The sequence below is a fragment of the Apodemus sylvaticus genome, chromosome 16 (assembly GCF_947179515.1).
Source record: "Apodemus sylvaticus chromosome 16, mApoSyl1.1, whole genome shotgun sequence".
Classification (NCBI taxonomy): domain Eukaryota; kingdom Metazoa; phylum Chordata; class Mammalia; order Rodentia; family Muridae; genus Apodemus; species Apodemus sylvaticus.
Window position 1 is genome coordinate 25,066,907 of NC_067487.1, and position 22,706 is coordinate 25,089,612.

Genomic DNA, 22,706 nt, shown 5'->3' on the forward strand with positions numbered 1-22,706 from the left:
CTTCTTTAAGGGCTTCTGCCTGTTGACCCATGATCTCCTGTATTTCTTTAAGGGATTTTTGTGTTTCTTCTTTACAGGATTTTACCTGTTGAGTTATGTTCACCTGTATTTCTTTAAGGGAGTTATTTAAATCTTTCTTGAAGCCCTATATCAGCATCATGAGATATACTTTTAAGTACAACTCTTGCTTTTCCGGTTTGTTGGGGTATCTGGGACTTGCTGTGGTGGCAGAACTGGGTTCTCATGTTGCCATGTGGCCTTGGTTTCTGTTGGTAGATTTCTTGTACTTGCCTTTTGTCATCTGCTAGTTGGTAGTCTTATGTCTGGCTGGAGTTTATTATTTCTGTGGGCCTGTAAGCCTGTGTCCTTACTCCTCTGAGCTCAGAAGTGAAAGCACTGCTGGGAGCTCTCTGTCTAAGACTATGGAGTTTCCCAGCTCCCTGGTGCAAATGGTGGTGGGAAGATTTCTGTCCCAGCTGCTCCACTGATCTTAGACCCTGTGTGATCCTAGCAGGTCCCCTCCAGAGAGAAGGTGCAGATCTCATCTCTGTGCTCAGAAGTGAAAAACCTGCTGGGAGATCACTCTGAGATCATATTTCTTAACAATAGTAAAACCACACCCTTAATATCTCACTACTATGACTTCCCAACATGGCATGGCAAACTGAGCACAATGGAGAAAAGAGGGGAAAGTTCACAATTGGTTGTCCAGTGACAAATGATCATCTCTGAAAGCAGATATACAAGTAACTTCATATAGACTGAATTGGTTATATGTAAGGTTATGTGTTTATTCATATTCATTTCTATTGAACAAAATTACTAGAAAAAAAAGGCCATGTATTTCTGGGTAATCAGGGAGGACAATATAAGAGTTTTTGGATGAAAGGAGAAATTTGGTAATTATATTATGATCTCAAAGATAAAACAATAAAATAGTTCGAATTCAATTTTGTTCACATGGAAGGCATTCCTAACATTCTGTAATTTTGCATGTTAGTGATTTTTACAGAAATCAAGCATTCTAGTTTCCTGCAATTTATTGAGCTTGTCCTGAATAACAAGCCTTCCTTTAACATTGAGAAGAAAGTGTCATAGTTTTCAGGAACATAACTGGACAAAATCTGAAATGGGAATTTGAATCCTACTTTTTATTAAGTAAAATATTGCTTTATAAGACACACTTGGCTGACTTATAACCATGACAAATACCTCAGAATATATCATGTAATGATAATACAATCTTTTGTCAAAATAAGACTCTTATGTGATTGCATTAGATTTTATACTGCATTAATTTCCTGGAGTTGAGAGATTGTCTTCCAACATATCATGTTATACAGAATGGGAGACAAGATGTTATAGTGGAATGAGGATACTAGTAACAGTATAAAGGTACATGTGGATAGGACTCAAGGTCTTGTGTTTTTAAGAGTGGATATGTGAAGTGTTTATATGTGCTCACGGGTGTTTTCCTCTGTAAAGAATATGTAGAAGTTTCATTGTACATTGAGATCATTTTCTATCACTTTAGTCCTCATAGAGTAAAGCAGCGTCTTTCATTTAAACTGGGAATTCATCATTGCACTAGTCTAGCCAGAAAGCTTGATCAGGACATCCTCTTACTCGCCTTACTTGTCTCTAGGATCACAGTCTTGTTGTTATGTCTACCACAATTACCTGAGAGTTGGGTGTCTGAACTCTAGTTCTCATGCTTTGGTGAAAATCGTTTACAAAGTGAGATTAGTCTCCTAAACCACATTTCCATAAATGATATTTTAGATAACCTTTCTAACAGATTGCTTTTCTCCATTGTATTTTGATTTTTTAAAAGTGTAATGCTATAATTGCCTGGTATTTTGCTTTTCTTTTTAATTTAAAAAAAATTGGCTTTGGGGTTATTTCAGTGTGCCACATGTTCAGGCGAGATAGTTTTTCATTGTTTTAAACTACCTCCACGAGCTTTTTAAATCTGTAGACTTTTTGTTTTTGTTCATTTTGAATAATAACTGCAATTATTTCTAAAAACGATTTTACCTTCAGACATTGCTAGTCTATAGAAGTTATCATTTTATGATTAATTTTAGGCATTTCTAAATTCTTGTAACACTGTACTAGTTAATTGATTCCCTCAAAGCTATCATCACACTTGTAATGTGCTTTTCAGCAATACCTGATCTATTATAAAGGCTGTTAGCCTAATTTTCATTTTTAGTATTCCTTCATAATCTTCATTCCTATTTGTTTTGCATTAATAGCATTTTTCCCAACATAGTATTTTATTGATTGTTTGAGAATGTTGCACAACATATCCAAATCATACTCACTTCTCATCCTTCCCAGGTCAACCATCCTATTTTTGTGCCTTCCCTACCAAAAATAAAATACACAAAGTACAGCTTATATTACTAATATAATCATGTGGGCATGCTCAAACTCCTAGGGACTAATGCTTAGATAGCTATGTCCTTTGCCTCCCCCATGACAGAAGCCATGAGCTGTGAAGATATATACTACAGTGTTTCTCATGTTCAAGTATGAGTCTGGAGTCATTGATACCTCTGTAATAAAAGCCTTCCTGTTCATAGAAGTCAACAACACCGAATTATGAATATCCATATGGCTCTGGCTGCATCATGAAGTATCAACCTCAACATTGTTCCCAGGTGGTAGCGAAAATCATTATTAATAGTAGCACCCTGCCAGGCCATGAATCTCTTTAGGATTATATTTTTTAAAACAAACAAACAAACAAACAAACAAACAAACAAACAAAAACACTTTAATAAGAATTCTTAAGCTTTTCAATAGCCCTAATAGTCTATTGACCAAAAGTAGGGGAGGAAGAAGGCTAATAAGACAAGAGAGGGGCATGGACATGTTTAGAAGTAGTTCCTTGGGTTCATTGTTAGTAGTCCAATCCACTAGCAAAACACCAAACCTAAATCAACAGCAGAAGCTTCTCAATCCAGAAAAATCTTGAGGCTTTCCCATTAGCACAAATCTCCTGAAGAGGCAAGGAATTACCAGAACAGCTGGGCGTTGGTGGCGCACGCCTGTAGTCCCTGTACTCAGAGGCAGAGGCAGGCAGACTTCTGAATTCGAGCCCAGCCTGGTCTCCAGAGTGAGTTCCAGGAAAGCCAGGGCTATAAAGAGAAACCCTGTCTCGAAAAAAACAAATACAAAAGAAGCAAAAACAAACAAACAAACAACACACACACACACACACACAAACAAAAACAACAACAACAAAAAAACAAAAAAACAAACAAAAAAAAAAGAAAGAAAGAAATTACCAGAGCACCACCAAAAGGTCTTTGGTATGTTTCCATCTAAAAAGCCACAAAAAGATAAGATCAGAATACATGATGCCCAATAAACACTAGTGTACTGGCTGGTTTTGTGTATCAGCTTGACAAGAACTTGTCACAGGATTTTCCTTGTCCACATAGTTTGAATATTAGTGCAGCAGGAAGACTGTGATTGAACAGGAAAAAGAGAGGTGGAGCTAAGAGTTGCAAAGACATGGATGGAAGAAGGAGAAGGGAGAAGCCCAGATGGAGGCAGACCGACAGGACAATTCAGAACAAGCATGACTTTAAATAGCCACAGATACCTATAAATATCATAATGGATAGAATAATTGGGATAATTTGTCTAATCTAGGTGGGCAGCTTTTATCATTATCAATTGACTCTGAAATTATTGTACAGGTATCTTGTGAATTGTGACTTTATTGGAATATAAATCTGACTAGTTAATTATAAGCTTCAAGAGTTTTTATTTTACCAGGTTACTGGGCATTGTGATATCAAACTGTGAGCAGTCATTGCATGGGAATGATATGACATGGACTCCACCAAGGAAAATTAGTAAGTCTCGTGGTGATGTCTGGGGTGAACTTGGGCCAGAGAAACTGCCAAGATGAGAACACCCCACTAGAAGGTTACTGAAATATGGGACTGCCAACCACAAGGGGCTTATGGCTGAGAAGGAACTATGGGCTTTAGAGACAAGTGAACCAGGAGCTGGGAATATCTTGATAGGTCACTGTGGGGCCTAGCTAGTGACAGAGACAGCAGGAAAGCATGGGGAAGTGAGTTGCTGGCAGTAGCCCAGGAAGCCTCCTGGTCCTTTTTAAATATTTCCTACTACATGAGCTGAAGTTGTCACAGAGAAAGGAAATTCCCTTGAAGAAATGACTTCCTGAGATACAGCTGTAAGGGATTTTCTAAATTAGTGCTCAAGTATAGAAGGGCCCATTATGGGTGGTGCCAACTCTGGTTGCGCTGGTAGTCCTAAATTCTCTAAGAAAGCAAACTGAAAAAACCAGTAAGTAACATCCTTCCATGGCCTCTGTATAAGCTCTTCCTTCAGGTTCCTGCCTTGTGTGAGTTTATGTTCTGACTTCCTTTGGTGATGAGCAGCAATGTGCTGAATAAACCCTTTCATCCTCAACATGCTTCTTGATCATGATGTGCATGCAGGAACAGAAACCCTGATTAAGACAACTCAAAATCAGAGTCAGGCCAGAGCATGGTCCATTATCTGTATTGTGATTTTTTCTTTTTCTTTTCTTTTCTTTTTTTTTTATTTACATTGCAATTGATTTCCCCTTTTATGGGTCCCAACTACCCGCAAGTCCCATAAGCCCTCTTGTGTCCCCCTATTCTTCCATCCACCCCTTCCCACTTCCCTGTTCTGGAATTCCCTTATACTCTTGCATTGAGTCTTTCCAGAACCAGGGGCCACTCCTCCATTCTTTTTGGACATCATTTAATTTGTGGATTATGTCCTGGGTATTCAAAGTTTCTAGGCTAATATCCACTTATCAGTGAGTGCATACCATGATTGATCTTTTGAGACTGGGTTACCTCACTTAGTATGATGTTCTCCAGCTCCATCCATTTGTCTAAGAATTTCATGAATTCATTGTTTCTAATGGCTGAATAGTACTCCATTGTGTAAATATACCACATTTTTTTTATCCATTCCTTCGTTGAAGGACACCTAGGTTCTTTCCAGCTTCTGGCTACTACAAATAGGGCTGCTATGAACATAGTTTAGCATGTGTCCTTATTGCATGCTGAAGAATCCTCTGGATATATGCCCAGTAGTGGTATAACAGGGTCCTCAGGAAGTGACATGCCCAGTTTTCTGAGGAACAGCCAGACTGATTTCCAAAGTGGTTGCACCATCTTGCAATCCCACCAGCAGTGGAGGAGTGTTCCTCTTTCTCCACATCCTCGCCAACACCTGCTGTCTCCTGAGTTTTTGACCTTAGCCATTCTGACTGGTGTGAGGTGAACTTTCAGGGTGTTTTGATTTGCATTTCCCTAATGATTAATGATGTTGAACATTTCTTAAGGTGTTTCTCAGCTCTCCGAAGTTCTTCATGTGAAAATTCTTTGTTTAGCTCCGTACCCCACATTTTAATAGGATTATTTGGTTCTCTGGGTTCTACTTTCTTGAGTTCTTTGTATATATTAGATATTAGCCCTCTGTCAGATTTAGGGTTGGTGAAGATCCTTTCCCAGTCTGTTGGTTGACGTTTTGTCCTTTTGACGGTGTCCTTTGCCTTACAGAAACTTTGTAGTTTTATGAGGTCCCATTTGTCAATTCTTGATCTTAGAGCATAAGCTATTGGTGTTCTATTCAGGAACTTTTCCCCTGTGCCCATGTCCTCCAGGGTCCTCCCCAGTTTCTTTTCTATTAGTTTCAGTGTGTCAGGTTTTATGTGGTGGTCCTTGATCCATTTGGAGTTGAGCTTGGTACAAGGAGATAAGAATGGATCGATGTGCATTCTTCTGCATGCTGACCTCCAACTGAACCAGTACCATTTGTTGAAAAGACTATCTTTTTTTCCACTGGATGCTTTCAGCTCCTTTGTCGAAGACCAAGTGACCATAGGTGTGTTGGTTCATTTCTGGATCTTCAATCCTATTCCATTGATTCACTTGCCTGATATTGTACCAATACCATGCAGTTTTTATCACTATTGCTCTGTAGTAGAGTTTAAAGTCTAGGATATTGAATCCCCCTGAAGTTCTTTTACTGTTGAGAATAGTTTTAGCTATCCTGGGTTTTTTGTTATTCCAGACGAATTTGAGAATTGCTCTTTCTAGCTCTATGAAGAACTGGGTTGGGATTTTTATGGGTATAGCATTGAATCTGTAGATTGCCTTTGACAAGATGGCCATTTTAACTCTATTAATCCTGCCAATCCACGAGCATGGAAGGTTTTTCCATTTTCTGAGATCTTCTTCAATTTCCCTCTTCAGAGATCTGAAGTTCTTGTCATATAAGTCTTTCACTTGTTTGGTTAGAGTCACCCCAAGATACTTTATGCTGTTTGTAGCTATTGTGAAGGGGGTCATTTCCCTAATTTCTTTCTCAGTCTGCTTATCCTGTGAATATATAAAGGCTACTGATTTGCTTGCATTGATTTTGTGGCCAGCCACTTTGCTGAAGTTGTTTATCAGCTGTAGGAGTTCTCTTGTAGAGTTTTTAGGGAAACTTAAGTATACGATCATATCATCTGTAAATAGTGAAAGTTTGACTTCTTCCTTTCCAATTTGTATCCCTTTGACTTCCTTCTGTTGTCTAATTGCTCTCGCTAGGACTTCAAGAAGTATATTGAAAAGATATGGAGAGAGGGGGCAGCCTTGTCTAGTCCCTGATTTTAGTGGGATTGCTTCAAGTTTCTCTCCATTTAGTTTGATGTTGGCTACCGGTTTGCTGTATATTGCTTTTACTATGTTTAGATATGGGCCTTGAATTCCTGTCCTTTCCAAGACTTTTAGCATGAAAGGATGCTGAATTTTGTCAAATGATTTTTCAGCATCTAATGAAATGATCATGTGGTTTTTTTCTTTGAGTTTGTTTATGTAGAGGATAGCATTTATGGATTTCCTTATATTGAACCATGCCTGCATCCCTGGGATGAAGCCTACTTGATCATGCTGGATGATCGTTTTGATGTGTTCTTGGATTTGGTGGGCAAGAATTTTATTGAGTATTTTTGCATCAATATTCATAAGGGAAATTGGCCTGAAATTCTCTTTCTTAGTTGGATCTTTGTGTGGTTTTGGTATCAGCATAATAGTGGCTTCGAAAAAGGAGTTGGGTAGTGTTCCTTCTGTTTCTATTTGGTGAAAAGTTTGAAGAGTATTGGTGTTAAGTCTTCTTTGAAGGTCTGATAGAATTCTGCACTGAAACCATCTTGTCCTGTGCTTTTTTTGGTTGGAAGCCTATCTATGACCCCTTCTATTTCTTTAGAGGTTATGGGTCTGTTTAGATGGTCTATTTGATCCTGGTTTAATTTTGGTATTTGGTATCTGTCTAAGAAAATGTCCATTTCCTCCAGATTCTCCAGTTGTGCTGAGTACAGGTTTTTGTAGTAGGATCTGATGATTTTTTGAATTTCCTCGGTTTCTGTTGTAATATCTCCATATTCATTTCTAATTTTGTTAATTTGGATACTTTCTCTGTGCCCTTTGGTTAGTCTGGCTAAGGGTTTATCTATCTCATTGATTTTTTCAAAGAACCAGCTTTTGGTCTTGTTGATTCTTGTATGGTTCTCTTGGTTTCTACTTGATTGATTTCAGCCCTGAGTTTGATGATTTTCTGTCTTCTTCTCCTCCTGTGTGAATTAGCTTCTTTTTGTTCCAGGGTTTTCTGTTGTTCCGTTAATCTTCTAGTGTAAGCACTCTTGAATTTCTTTTTGGAGGCACTCAAAGCTATGAGTTTTCCTCTTAGCACTGCTTTCATTGTGTTCCATAGATTTGTGTATGTTGTGCCTTCATTTTCATTAAATTCTAAGAAATCTTTGATTTCTTTCTTTATTTCTTCCTTGACCAAGGTATCATTGAGTAGAGTATTGTTCAGTTTCCATGTGTATGTGGGCTTTCTGTTGTTTTACTGTTACTAAAGACCACTTTTACTCCATAGTGATCTGATAGGAGGCATGGGATTATTTCAATCTTCTTATATTTGTTGAGGTCTGTCTTGTGACCAACTATATGATCTATTTTGGAGAAGGTACCATGAGGTGCTAAGAAAAAGGTATATTCTTTTGCTTTGGGATAAAAAGTTCTATATATATATATATCTGTTAACTCCAATTGGTTCAAAGCTTGAATTAATTTCATTGTCTCCCTGTTTAGTTTCTGTTTTCCTGATCGGTCCTTTGGTGAAAGTGGAGTGTTGAAGTCACCCACAATTATTGTGTTAGGTGCAATGTGTACTTTGAGCTTTAGTAAAGTTTCTTTTATGAATGAGGGTGCCCTTGTATTTGGGGCATAGATGTTCAGGATTGAGAGTTCTTCTTGTTGAATTTTTCCTTTGACCAGCAAGTAGTGACCTTCCATGTCTCTTTTGATGACATTAGGTTGAAAGTCAATTTTATCTGAAATTAGAATGGCAACTCCGGCATGTTTCCTGGGATCATTTGCTTGTAGAATTGTCTTCCAACATTTTACTCTAAGGTAGTTTTTGTCTTTAACATTGAGGTGTGTTTCCTGTATGCAGCAAAATGTAGGGTCCTGTTTATGTAACCAGTCTGTTAGTCTATGTCTTTTTATTGGGGAATTGAGTCCATTGATGTTAAGAGATATCAAGGAGTAGTGGTTATTGCTTCCTAACATTTTTGATTTTAATTTTATTCATGTGTGGTTATCTTCTTTGGGTTTGATGAAAGAAGCTTAATATTCTGCTCTTTCCAGGGTATAGTTTCCCTCGTTGTAATGGTGCTTTCCCCTTTGTAGGGCTGGGTTTTTAGAAAGATATTGTGTAAATTTGGTTTTGTCATGGGATATCTTGGTTTCTCCATCTATAGTAATTGAGAGTTTCACTGAGTATAGTAGTCTTGGCTGGCATTTGTGTTCTTTTAAAGTTTGCATAGAGCTCCGCCCAGGATCTTCTAGCTTTCATGATCTCTGGTGAGAAATCTGGTGTACTTCTGATAGGTTTTCCTTTATATGTTACTTGCCCTTTTTCTCTTACTGCCCTAAGTATTCTTTCTATGTATACTACATTTGGGGTTTTGATTATTATGTGATGGGAGGTATTTCTGTTCTGGTCCAGTCTGTTTGGAGTTCTGTAGGCTTCTTGTATATTCATGGGCATCTCTCTCTCTTTAGGTTAGGGAAGTTTTCTTCCATAATTTGTGTCCTAGATTTCCTGGATATTTTGGGTTACAAGCTTTTTGCATTTTGCATTTTCTTTAACTGTTGAGTCCATGGTGTCTACGGTATCTTCGGCATCTGAGATTCTTTCTTCTATCTCTTGTATTCTGTTGTTGATATTTGCGTCTATGGTCCCTGATTTCTTCCCAAGGTTTTCTATCTCCAAAGTTGTCTCCCTTTGTGCCTTCTTAGTTGTTTCTACTTCTGTTTTTAGATCCTGGAATTTTTTCTCAGTTCTTTCATTTGCTTGTTTGTGTTTTCCTCTAATTCTTTAAGCGATTTTTGTGTTTCCTCTTTCATGACTTTGCTGTTGATCAAGGTTCTCCTGTATTTCTTTATGTGATTTTTGCGTTTCCTCCTTATTGGCTTTTGTATTCTCCTGAATTTCTTTCAATGATTTTTGTGTTTCCTTGTAAGGGCTTCTAATTTTTGATCCATTTTCTCCTGAATTTCTTTAAGTATGTCCTTCATGTGTTCCTGTACTAGCATCATGACCAGTGATTTTAAATCCAAATCTTGTTTTTCTGGTGTGTTGGGGTATCCAGGACTTACTAATGTTGGAGAATTGGGTTCAGATGCTGCCATAATGCCTTGGTTTCTGTTAGTAACGTTCCTATGTTTGCCTTTAGCCATCTGGTTCTCCCAGGAGTTAGATGGTCTTATTGTCACTGGCTGGTACTTCAACCTACTGTGGATCTTTAAGATTATCTCTGCAACACTGTATGACTGGGTTTCTTCTGGCACAGATTACTGATATTCTGGCTTCCTCTTTTGTGCCTTTGGAGCCTTTCTCAGTCTTGCCTCAAGCAATGCTATACTTAGGTTGTCAAGGTCAACCAGGTGTTCTCTGTCTGCACTATTAGGGAGGGAAGAAGTTGTGGTGGGAGTCACTCCCTCTGTTGATTCTCACATAGGACACAGGTCCTGCGATGGCCTGGCTTGCAGATGAACCACCTATGTGCTCAGTTCCTGAGTGCACCACCAGAAATCTATAGCTCAGGGTGGTACAGTACCTAGTCATTCTTTTGTGTCCTGGCAGGCAGCAAGTATCGTATTGTGATATTTATACTGTTTCCAAGTATCACATGCCTTATCATGCATTGGCTCCAGCAAAACATCACTTTCTCTTTCACCAGACAGCTTCCAGGTAAAAATACCATGGGTCTGTTCTCAACAAAACATCCTCTTGTATGTATGCTTCATCAAAACATCCCCTCATAAGACAGTTTTCAGAAAAATATCACATGACACAGCTGAGTCTTAAATGAAACCAGACATTCCCACTTCAAGCCTCATTGTGCTCCTAAAAAGCACAGGTATCTTATTCTAAATAGCCTTGCATGTTTAGACTATGTTTATTTTAAAACCTTTTTAATCATTACTGTTTATTTCACTTGATTGAATATAAAATGAGTTATACTGGAATTAATTTTGTACATAGCATGATGGTTAATGTTCTGAGTCTGTAACAATCGTAAGTAAAATGTGCTCTCCAACTGATTAAATCCAATCAAGTTTCTTTTTCAGACTAAAATGACATCTGACTAGAAAAAGTATACATAAAAGACTCTAAAAACAACTGGGTGGTGGTTGTGCACGCCTTTAATCCCAGCACTTGGGAGGCAGAGGCAGGCAGATATCTGAGTTTGAGGCCAGCCTGGTCTACACAGTAAGTTCCAGTACAGCCAGGGCTATACAGAGAAACTCTGTCTTGAAAGAAAACAAAAACTATAAACAAAAAAAGACCCTAAAAAAATAAACCCACTGTCAATACCTTTGTAACATTGATGTAGTAGCTAGTGTGATAATTTGAGTGAAATAAATCAAGGGAATACAAATATCAAAGAAAAGTTAAAAGTATCATTATTTGCACGTAATGTGATAAATACATAAATCATCTGAAATCTCCCATTAGGGAATTTCTACAGGCAGTAATCACTTTCAGAAAAGTAGCGAGATATAAAATTTATAGATAAAAAAAAAAAACAGTAGCCTTCTATATACAAATCACACATCAAATGAAACAAAGCAAAACTTTGGGAAACAGTACCCTTTTGCAATAACCTAAAACAAAAAACATAAAACAAACAACTACAAAACTTGCCATAGCTCTATAACTCTAGCAAACAAGTGAAAGAAATTGTAGGATAATAGCTCTTGAGGACAACTTTGAAGACTTCCCCTGCCAAGGTGTAAACCATTCAATTCAGAATATGTACGTGAATTGCCTACTTGCACAACTGCCCTATTCCCAAGACTCAGTTCCCAAAGACCCACTCTACCACCCACCACTCTCACTTTATGCCTTGCTATACTGCTGGGCCCAAGCCTTAACTCCCAAGGACTTCAACTCCTCAGGTACTTACCAGACAAGTCAGAAAAAAAAAATACACATCTACCGTGCTGTGCCAAAGGCCATGAATGCAACAAGAAGTCCAGCTCCATCTTAGTCAGACACTTCTTAGTGGAACAGAGATCACTCTGGCCATTGGAGATCCAAACCACAAAGACCAGAAGACTAAAGAGAAAAAATAACCAGGGATCAAAACACAAATCCAGCAACGAAAATGTCAAAGAGCAGAAACAAAGACCCATATTTCTCTGTAAGAGCACATTCAGCTACATCAAGGGCAATGTGGCACCAGCAAAGCTGAGTGATTCTGTGATAACATTTCAAATGGTTTCCCCTTTTCTGGCCTCCCACTCCCTGAAAGTCACATAAGTCCCCTTTCCTCCCCCTGTTCTCCCATCCACCCCTTCCCACTTCCCTGTTCTGGTTTTGCCCTATACTGCTACACTGAGTCTTTCCAGAACCAGGGGCCACTCCTCCATTCTTCTTGTACCTCATTTGATGTGTGAATTATGTTTTGGGTATTCCAGTTTTCTAGGCTAATATCGACTTATTAGTGAGTGCATACCATGATTCATCTTTTGAGACTGGGTTACCTCACTTAGTATGATGTTCTCCAGCTCCATCCTTTTGTCTAAGAATTTCATGAATTGATTGTTTCTAATGGCTGAATAATACTCCATTGTGTATATATACCACATTTTTTTGCATCCATTCTTCCGTTGAGGGATAACTGAAGCAAAAGAAAATGGCCTTAAAACCAACATTATGTAGATAATAGATGTCCTTAAAGAGGAAAAGACAAAAAAAAAAAAAAATCCCTTAAAGAATTCCAGAAAAAGACAAAGAAAAACTAGAAGAAATCAATAAATTCCTTTAATAAATGTCAAAAATGTCAAGAAAAAATAAACATACCAGCCAAGTAAACTGTTGAAAACCTGAAAATGTAAATAGAAGTAGTATTTACATTAAACCCAAACTGAGAAAATTCTGGAAAATATAGGTAAGTGAACAGTCACTACTGACACAAACTTCAACAGCAAAATAGAGGAAATGGTAGAGAGAATCACAGACATTGAAGATTCGAGAGAAGAAATGGATTAATTAGTCAAAGAAAATGTTAAATCTAAACCATTGTAAACACAAAATATAAAAAATATATGAGACAGTATCCAAAGACCAAATGTAAGAATAATAAGAGTAGAAGGAAAAATATCCTATCTCAAAAATCCAGAAATTACACTTAACAAAATCATCGAATGAATTTTTTCTAACATAAAGATGAACTGCCAAGCCGGGCATGGTGGTGCACGCCTATAATCCCAGCACTTGGGAGGCAGAGGCAGGCAGGTTTCTGAGTTTGAGGCCAGCCTGGTCTACAAAGTGAGTTCCAGGACAGCCAGGACCACACAGAGAAACCCTGTCTCAAAAAACCAAAAGAAGAAGAAGAAAAAAAAAGAGAGATGAACTGCCTATAACAGTACAGGATGCTTAAAATATCAAATATTTTGGACTACAAAAGAAAGTCCCCATGCCACATAATATTCAAAAACCTAAACATACATAACAAGAATGAAAGGATTAATAAAGAAAGAAAATCAAATATGTCACAAAAGAAGTGAAAATAAATCAGAAAATCAGAGTTGAAAATTCCTGAAATCAAAAATTTACTTGCTTTTTTGGTAACACTATTGAGTTAAATAAAAACAACAGTCACTTCAGCAACACAAGAAACCATTCCCAGAAATTATTTTGATCAAACATTCTCCCAGTTACTTATATATCAGTTGCTGGATGGTGTAACACATCAACTAATTTGTCAAATGGCACATCATATGAATTTGTCAATATTTATCATGTATGTGTATATGGACAGATATGAATGCAATCTGCTGAATTTATTCTCATTGTTTGTGCATATGGTTTCAGGAATGAACATTTCATATTAGATACGTAATTATGGAACTCAGCCCAGAAAGAAACTAATTCAACATCTCTCAGTAGTCAGTATTTGTAGATCTTTGTCTAAGGGGGAACAACTTGTCTTTGTTCCACCTTATACATTAACATCTACTTTAAGATTGCCAGCGATAAGCTTTATTTTTTATATATTAGAAAGTATTGTCTTCAAGTATTAGAAAGTATATATCTATAATATTAAGTCTTAGGTATTCCCTATATTTTTTCCAATCATAATAATCTTCTGACTGAGATATTTGAAGAAGTTGCCCTTTAAAAAAATGAAGCTCATTAACAAAAATAAGATGAGGTATTTACAATTTTTATAATCTCTCTAGTCTTTTGCTTCAGTGTTTTAGCCTATTTTCTGTTAAAAAAAAATAAAGAAAAAAGAAAAAAAGCTACACTGATTCCATTGCTACTTTGCTTTTGGCCAGTATTCCCTTGCTATAAAATCATTTGAATCAGTATTAATTTTTTATTTCACAATTGAGAGGTCCCCAATCGGTTTGGCTCAAAAGGGTCTTGTGTTTATTCCAACAGTTCTTCTGCTTTGAGAGAGGATGGTTTCTGTCCAAATAAATATAATTTATGAGTTTGAAAGTCATGAAAGTTATATATTTTTTATTTATTTATTTTCTATATTCTTTGTTTACATTCTAAAAGCTTTCCCCTTTCCCAGTTCCCCCCTCCCCATATGTCCCATAAATCTTCATCTCTCCATCCATTCTCCTGTCTTTCCCCCTCCCTTTTCTCTGTCCTGGTAGTCCCCTACAATGTTGGATCAAGCCTTTCCAGGATTAAGGCCCTCTTCTTCCTCCTTCATGGGAATCATTTGATATGCTAATTGCATCTTCAGTATTCAGAGCTTCAGAAATAATATCCACTTATCAATGATTGCATTCCATGTGTATTCTTTTGTGATTGTGTTACCTCGCTTAGGATGATATTTTCCAGTTCCATCCATTTGCCTAAAAAATTCATGAATTCATTGTTTTGAATTGCTGAATAGTACTCCATTGTGTATATATACCACATTTTCTTTTTCCATTCCTCCATTGGGGGGCATCTGGCTTCTTTCCAGCTTCTGGCTATTATAAATAAGGCTCTATGAACAAAGTGGAGCATGTGTCCTTATTGTATGCTGGGGAATCCTCTGGGTATATGCCCAGGAGAGGTATAGCAGGGTCCTCCGGAAGTGTCATGCCCAGTTTTCTGAGGAACCACCAGACTGATTTCCAGAGTGGATGTACCATCTTATAATCCAATCAGCAGTGAAGTGTTATCCTCAGCAACACCTGCTGTCTCCTGAGTTTTTAATCTTAGCCATTCTGACTGGTGTGAGGTGAAATCTCAGGGTTGTTTTGATTTGCATTTCCCTAATGGCTAATGATGTTGAGCATTTCTTAAGGAGCTTCTCGGCCATCCAAATTTCTTCAGGTGAAAAATCTTTGTTTAGGTCTGTACCCCATTTTTAATAGGGTTATTTGGTTCCCTGGGGTCTAACTTCTTGAGTTCTTTGTATATATTGGATATTAGCCCTCTATCAGATGTAGGGTTGGTGAAGATCTTTTCCCAATTTGTAGGTTGTAGTTTTGTCCTTTTGACGGTTTCCTTTGCCTTACAGAAACTTTGTAATTTTATGAGATCCCATTTGTCAATTCTTGATCTTAGAGCATAAGCTATTGGTGTTCTGTTCAGGAACTTTTCCTCTGTGCCTATGTCCTCAAGGGTTTTCCCCAGTTTCTTTTCTATTATGTTCAGTGTGTCTGGTTTTATGTGGAGGTCCTTGATCCACTTGAAAGTTATATATTTTAATTGCTTATATTGTCTAAACTGCTGTCTTCTGGATTAGAACATACCACTTAATTATATTCACAGGGTTTGTTTTATGTCAGAGTGTGTTACCAATAAAATACTTAAATACATAATCAGATCAAAATTATTACAGAAAATGATCAAAGGGTAAATAGATTCTAAATTTATTTTAAGTTTTTTCTTTTTTCATTTATATTTATTATAGATATCAGAAAGAAAAATGTGAACTACAGTCAGTAGCTTGATGAGTAGCTAATTCTGATTAAGGTCTCTCTGACAAGGACTTAATTTTCTTCTGAGTGTGCAGAAAAATGCATATTTCCTTTATGTATCTCCATTATCATGTCCACGTGACAGAATCCTGAAAAAGATGGATGCATTAAAATTTCCTCAGAAAATAAAGTAAGGTATTAGAAAGAGATGTGAAATCATTCTTTTCCTTCTGCCTACCCAGAATGCAGTCATGATGCTGAGTGTCAAATAATTACTCTGCCACCAAAAAGAAGAAAGTCACATGATCAGCATGAGTAAACAAGAAGAGACCAAAACTGGGCGACTTCAATAAACACCCTCTGGTCACCATGGTATGGTCCCAGAAATGACACTTTCCCTCAAGTACATTTTAAATGTAGGAAATGAACATGAATGGTTTCAAAGAAGGCAGACTCATGAAACATGAAAGGAGATGGGCCATGAAATGTTCCTTGACAAATGAACTAGGAGAGCATGATTGATGCCCAGGCTCCACTTCCAGGAGTACCTACTGGTTCATTTCAGACAGTGAGAATTTGGTTTGTGCCATGGACCACTGATTGCAGTATGCTTCAAGTCCCCTTCTTAGCGGAATGTCATTTGAGCCACTACTTCCTTTATTACTTTATACTAGTTTTTCAAGAGTCAGATAATATGTATCTTTGTGATTTTAAATGCCATTGGGTTGTAAATCAAGACCATGATAATGCACATGAAAACAGAAAGAAAACTGAAAACATTGTTCTAAAATCACAATGAAACAACCAATAATTATTTGGGATCCTTTCTTTGGAAGTAGGTGAAGGTATTCCCTCTTAGAGTAAAAAATAAAGTGATGTTATGTAGCCTAGCAGTCAGGTTTTGTATTTGTTATTTGCCTACCTAGTGCATTACTCTTATAAAATCAGTATGTCTTAAAGTTAGTAGTATTATCAGCTAAAACTGTTTGTTAACAGTATTAGCTCTGTTCTATCTTCAAGGACTGTCATTAATATATTAGATTGAAAAAGGAATATTCAGTGTATACCAATCAATAAAAATATTCACATACACATTAGAATACACACTACCTTGGAGAACACTTGTAAATCAAATAACAAACAGTAGTATTTTTGTTTTTAGTGTACAAATTGGAGCTCACACAAAATTAAGCACAATCACTAGTTACACTGTTTTAGAAGGACAAGATGTTGATCACTATCAGATTTTGCTGGTTCTCTGTTCAAAACAATTGATAATCATTTGGGTTCCTTTATGTGAAAGTAGCTGAATGTATTCCCTCTTAAAGGGTGAAAATAAAGAGATGTTAGCTAGCCTAGCAGTCAGGTTTTGTACTTGTTATTTGCCTGCCTAGTGCCTTGCTCTTATAAAATCAGTATCCCTTAAAGTTAGTAGTGTGATCTTAGGCAGTGAAACTTTACTCAGGAAATAAAGTTCCTTTCTACTAAAACTGAGAATCAGAGTTGGATTGCTGCAACTCACATAGCAGAGAGAACTTTTGCAAGTGATTCTCTGAATCATATGTGCCATAATAGCAGTTCTCTCTCTCTCTCTCTCTCTCTCTCTCTCTCTCTCTCTCTCTCTCTCTCTCTCTCTCTCTCTCTCTCAAATCCTCTTTCTGTCTCTCTCTCTCTCTCTCTCAAAATCCCTCTCTCTGTTTTTCTGCCTCTCTCTCTCCCTCTCTCTCTCTCTCTCTCTCTCTCTCTCTCTCTCACACACACACACACACACACACACACACACACACACACTCACACATGCATCACATACATACAAATGTATATGTACCCAGCCATGAAGAGATTTGATGTGCAGGGGTATGGGAAATACCTAGGGTGCTTGCACCTTCTTCAAAAGTAGAGGGGGATGTGGGGATTGTAGGAGGTGTAACCAGAAGTGGTACAGTCATCAGGATGTAAAGTGAATTTTTAAAAAAGGTAAAATATTTGAGGTAATATAATTGGATACTAATTAAAATAGAAAAAAAAGTACACCCTAAATCTGTGGAACAGATGAAACATATTTCAAGGTAAATGAAATCTGAACATTATTTCAACAGATGTTCCATTTATTTCTACAGCACCATTCCTATATTTAATGAGTATTTTTTCATAAGAAGAGGAATTTATATATTTTAACAAATGCTGTGGTAATAAGGGAAAGCTCGAGTCATTCTAAATGTCAATAAAAGTCAATTTGACAAGTTTTTTCATTCACAGCATATAATCCATCCACTTGGGAAATACAAACATGAATCCATATTTAAAGGAGGATTTTACTTGAAATAAACACCACATCTCATAACATTGTGTAAACATTCACAGATGAAATATATATATATTCCAATGAAGATTTTAATTAATTGCTTTATTTAGCTATTTTAATGTAATGATACTTTAATAGTTATCTGATCATTAATAGAAATAATATTATATATGTTATTCTGAAAATTGTATATTTTTAGTATCACAACTAATATATCCAATAACCACTATGTACCACACATTATCAAAGGCAATTATTTGGGCTGGCTTTAATTTGTCTATACTTTGTTTGGGGTAATTGAAATACAATTTACTGTTTGTAATTTGAATTTATCTCCATGTTGATAAATTTGTAAGTCGGAATCTTAGTTCAATTTGTTGATTAATGACAAATAGTTTTTATTATAGACTTTCAATTTCTTTTTTCAGTTTGACAAGTTCACTTTTGACTCACATTGATCATGTATTAAATGCTTAGGTACAGACCCAATTTATTTTAATTTACATAGAAAATGAACATATCTTCTTAGATATCTTGTAAATTGAACTTAGGTAGGAAACTGAACATTCCAGTGAACTGAAATATCTAGAATGTTTTTTTTTTCTCATAAAGGAGCAAAATACCACTGGTGAACCCACTTTGAAATCTTGCTTTGTGCTGACAGTTGAACTATAACTGTATTTCATAAACCATAGCGCTCCCAAGTTACTGAAAATAAATTGATTTTCTGGAAATATGCGACACACAGTTTCTCAGTATGAGTCTTGAACAGTCTGTCCCTAAAGTAGTTATTTCCATTTACACCCCTGACCTGCCAGTATCTTCAGCGCCACTGTAGTTTTTCATGTACTTCAAAAGCTACAGATCTGTTTCCATCCCTCTTAATCTAATATAAACTGCACATGCTTCTATCAGTAAAGACCTTCATTTTTATCCTTCTTCGATTTCATGACACCAATGGTTCTATATTTCATAGAAAACGGAGCAGAATGAAATTACGCATCGCTCAGATTTCAGCAATATCTGCCTTATGTGATTCAGGGCCTCCATACAAAGAAGAGGTCATTCTTAATATTTCAGAAAATGTTTCTTTCGGGGGATTCTACATGATAAGCTTTAGAATGTGTTGGATACTTTTATTTGGAAAGCATGAAAATGATGAAAAACAATTAAAGGATAAAATGACAGTGTTCCATATGAATTTAGGCAGTTAGTAAAGCTGTTGGTAAAACCATGACATTGCATTGCCTCTACACCCTAAAGACAGAATGGAGTAGACAAATTGATTGCTGTAGTATTCTAAATTCAGGATAGGCAACATTGGCAAGTACAAACATAGAGTCAAAAGGAAATGGTAAAGACAAATATAATTTATATACTCAAAAAATATAGACTAGAAAAATTATTTTATTTTAAAACTAATGGCCCCAGTATTTGTGCACATTTTTAATTACAATGTTTTAATTGCGTTTTAACAGAACTTAAATAAAAAAACAAAGAAAATGGTATAAGAATGAAAAGAAAATTTAAAACGGAAGTCATGCTATGTGTGAACATTTTTAGATTTTGAATCTATACTCTAGTGCAAGATAGATTCCTTGGGAAATACATTTGTACAAAATATGGAATGGGCTAGCTTCAATCTTCCAATTGACTTAGGTATGAATGGACTGGTTAAAAGTGAGAGCATTGTATCAAATTCCTCCCTGTATGATATTCTTACAGAATTTTGTTGGGTCCATGTTGATATCCTTCTAAATTCACTTTATAGCATTGTATATGAGAGAATTAGTTCAGATGTTCCGGTCTGTTGATCTGAGACATTGTAATGTATTAACTATCTGCCACAGAAACTCCAGGCACTAGTGAGAATGTTAAGGTCTCAGTCATACAGATGGTTGTCAGGGCAAAGATCCAGTCCTGTTGTGAAGGCAGAACTCTGAATATGGATGGGGAGCAGAAGAGGATTTGCATGTGCTATAATCCACGAGGCCAGCCAGGGGGAGATTCCATGTCTATAACTGGGTAATTGACTGGAATGGCTTGTCTGAATAGATGTAAGCTGATTTGAAATGATGGAGAATGAAGCCCTGCTGGGAACCTGTAGCAGATCTGAATAAATGCATGGGCTGAGGCCAGAGAGCAGAAATTAAGCCTCCTGAAAATCAGGGATGTGTGACCATGTACCAGGAGTGAGTCCAGAAGCATATGCCAAAGGAAGATCAACAAGGACCAGCTGTCACCATCACAATACAGGTGGAAAAGAAAAGAAGCTGGAGACAAAGAGGTCTGAAGCAAAGAAATCTAAAGGAGACATGCACATGTAATTTCTTTAGATGCTTGGGTGGTCTGTGATTTATAAATTTTTATTCACCACACCTGCTTTAGTCACGAAGGCTTCATTCAAATTACAGGGATTTCTGGTAGAAATGGCCTGGTTTAACACCCATATTCCTTAATACTGTTTCAGAATCTCAGCAAAGTTAATCTTGCACACTAATGTCATCAAGTTCTGCATGGGTGAAATGGCATGACCGAGATGCCTAATGCACAAAAAGGACTTTGAAATGTATGTGACAGATCATTTCTTTCTTGGCTTGAAATAAACAGAAAATGCTTGATTGTGAAATCTTGTTCCTTATAACAAATACACTAATGAACGGTTTTGGCAGCTCTTGTTGTTGCTGTTTTTTGGTTTGTCGTTCTAAATGTGGAAAAGACATGGGAAGTTAAGTGTGAAAATGAACTTCCTTGGGTGAATGACTGTTAAGGAATTTATTACTTTTTTGATCCAAATTATCAGGCTATTGGATCTTCTCTCAATTTTCTGTCAAACTCTCTTATCTGTATTGGAGGCCAACTAAAACTCCCAAGATTATGAAATTATCGTTTTTTTGTTATTGCTTTTGTTTTTGTTTTTTGTTGTTGTTTTTTACTGATTTGTATTGTTTTATTATTTTATTCGATATATTCTTTAATTATGTTTCAAATGATTTTCCCTTTCCTGGCTCCCCACTCCCCGAAAGTTCTATAAGCCCTCTTCCTTCCCCCTGTTCCCCCATCCACCCCTTCCCACTTCTCTGTTCTGGTATTCCCCTACACTGCTGCACTGAGCCTTTCCAGAACCAGGGGCCACTCCTTCCTTCTTCTTCTTGAACATCATTTGATATGTGGATTGTGTCTTGGGTATTCCATGCTTCTAGGCTAATATCCACTTATTAGTGAGTGCATACCATGAATGTTCTTTTGAGTCTGGGTTACCTAACTTAGAATGATGTTCTCCAGTGCCATCCATTTGTTTAAGAATTTCATGAATTCATTGTTTTTAATGGCTGAATAGTACTCCATTGTGTAGATATACCACATTTTTTGTATCCATTCCTCTGCTGAGGGACATCTGGGTTCTTTCCAAATTCTGGCTATTATAAATAGGGCTGCTATAAACATAGTGGAGCATGTATCCTTATTATATGCTGGGAAATCCTCTGGGTATATGCCCAGGAGTGGTATAGCAAGATCCTCCAGAGGTGTCGTGCCCAGTTTTCTGAGGAACCACCAGACTGATTTCCAGAGTGGTTGTACCAGCTTGCAATCCCACCAGCAGTGGAGGAGTGTTCCTCTTTCTGCACATCCTCACCAACACCTACTGTCTCCTGAATTTTTAATCTTAGCCATTCTGATTATTGTGAGGTGAAATCTCAGGGTTGTTTTGATTTGCATTACCTAATGACTAATGATACTGAACACTTCTTAGGATGCATCTCAGTCATCTGAAGTTCTTCGGGTGAAAATTCTCTGTTTAGCTCTGTACCTCATTTTTGACAAATAAAAAACTACAAAGTTTCTGTAAGACAAAGGGCACTGTCAAAAAGACAAAACAACAACCAACAAATTAGGAAAAGATCTTCACCAACCCTACATACAACAGAGGGCTAATATCCAATATATACAAAGAACTCAAGAAGTTAGACCCCAGAAAACCAAATAACCCTATTAAAAAATGTGATACAGAGCTAAACAAAGAAATCATTGTTTTATAGGATGCATTTTAATCACAGTTGATATAATCAACTTCATGCTTCTACATTAAAGTAGAAAGAAGAAATTTACAAAGAGTGAACTGTGAAATACAAGAATGTGGGATCTAGATACAGCCAAACATGGCAATAATTTGTAACAAGCTCTACAGCAAATAATAATCGTTCTTAGTTATGTGTTCACACCTGAAAAATGGACATAGCCATGACATTCATTTCCATGGTTTCAGTGAAGATTTTCTCTATGTGTGTATAAGATATTTTCGATGGAGCTAAAAACATTTTAAGTATGTATATGTTTGTATGTATATATATATATATATAATATATCTAAATAGTTTATATATACATATATATACATATGCAAACATGTTAATAAGTATGTATATGTATATATTTCTTAGCCATGTATAACATGTACTGTTAGCAATAATTGTATCCTGAATTGGGAATATTTGTAATAATGTATTAAAACTTAGAACATCAGCAGCAATAAATTATTAATATACATATTTAATACAAGTATATTTATACTATATATAATATACATGATCATTTAGGGTATACCAAGTATTTGAGGAAATTATATTAAACAGGATACAATGTACATGAACACATTAAAATAATTTTTATTGGTTATTTTACTTATTTACACATCAAATGTTGTCCCCCTTCCCAGTTTCCCCTCCTCAAACACCCCATCCCATCATCTCTCCCCCTACCTCTATGAGGCTTCTCACCCACCCACCCATTCCTGATTTGTCTCCCTACTCTGGGCCACTGAGCCTACAGAGAACCAAGGGCCTGCTCGCCCATTGATGCCAGATAATGTAATCCTCT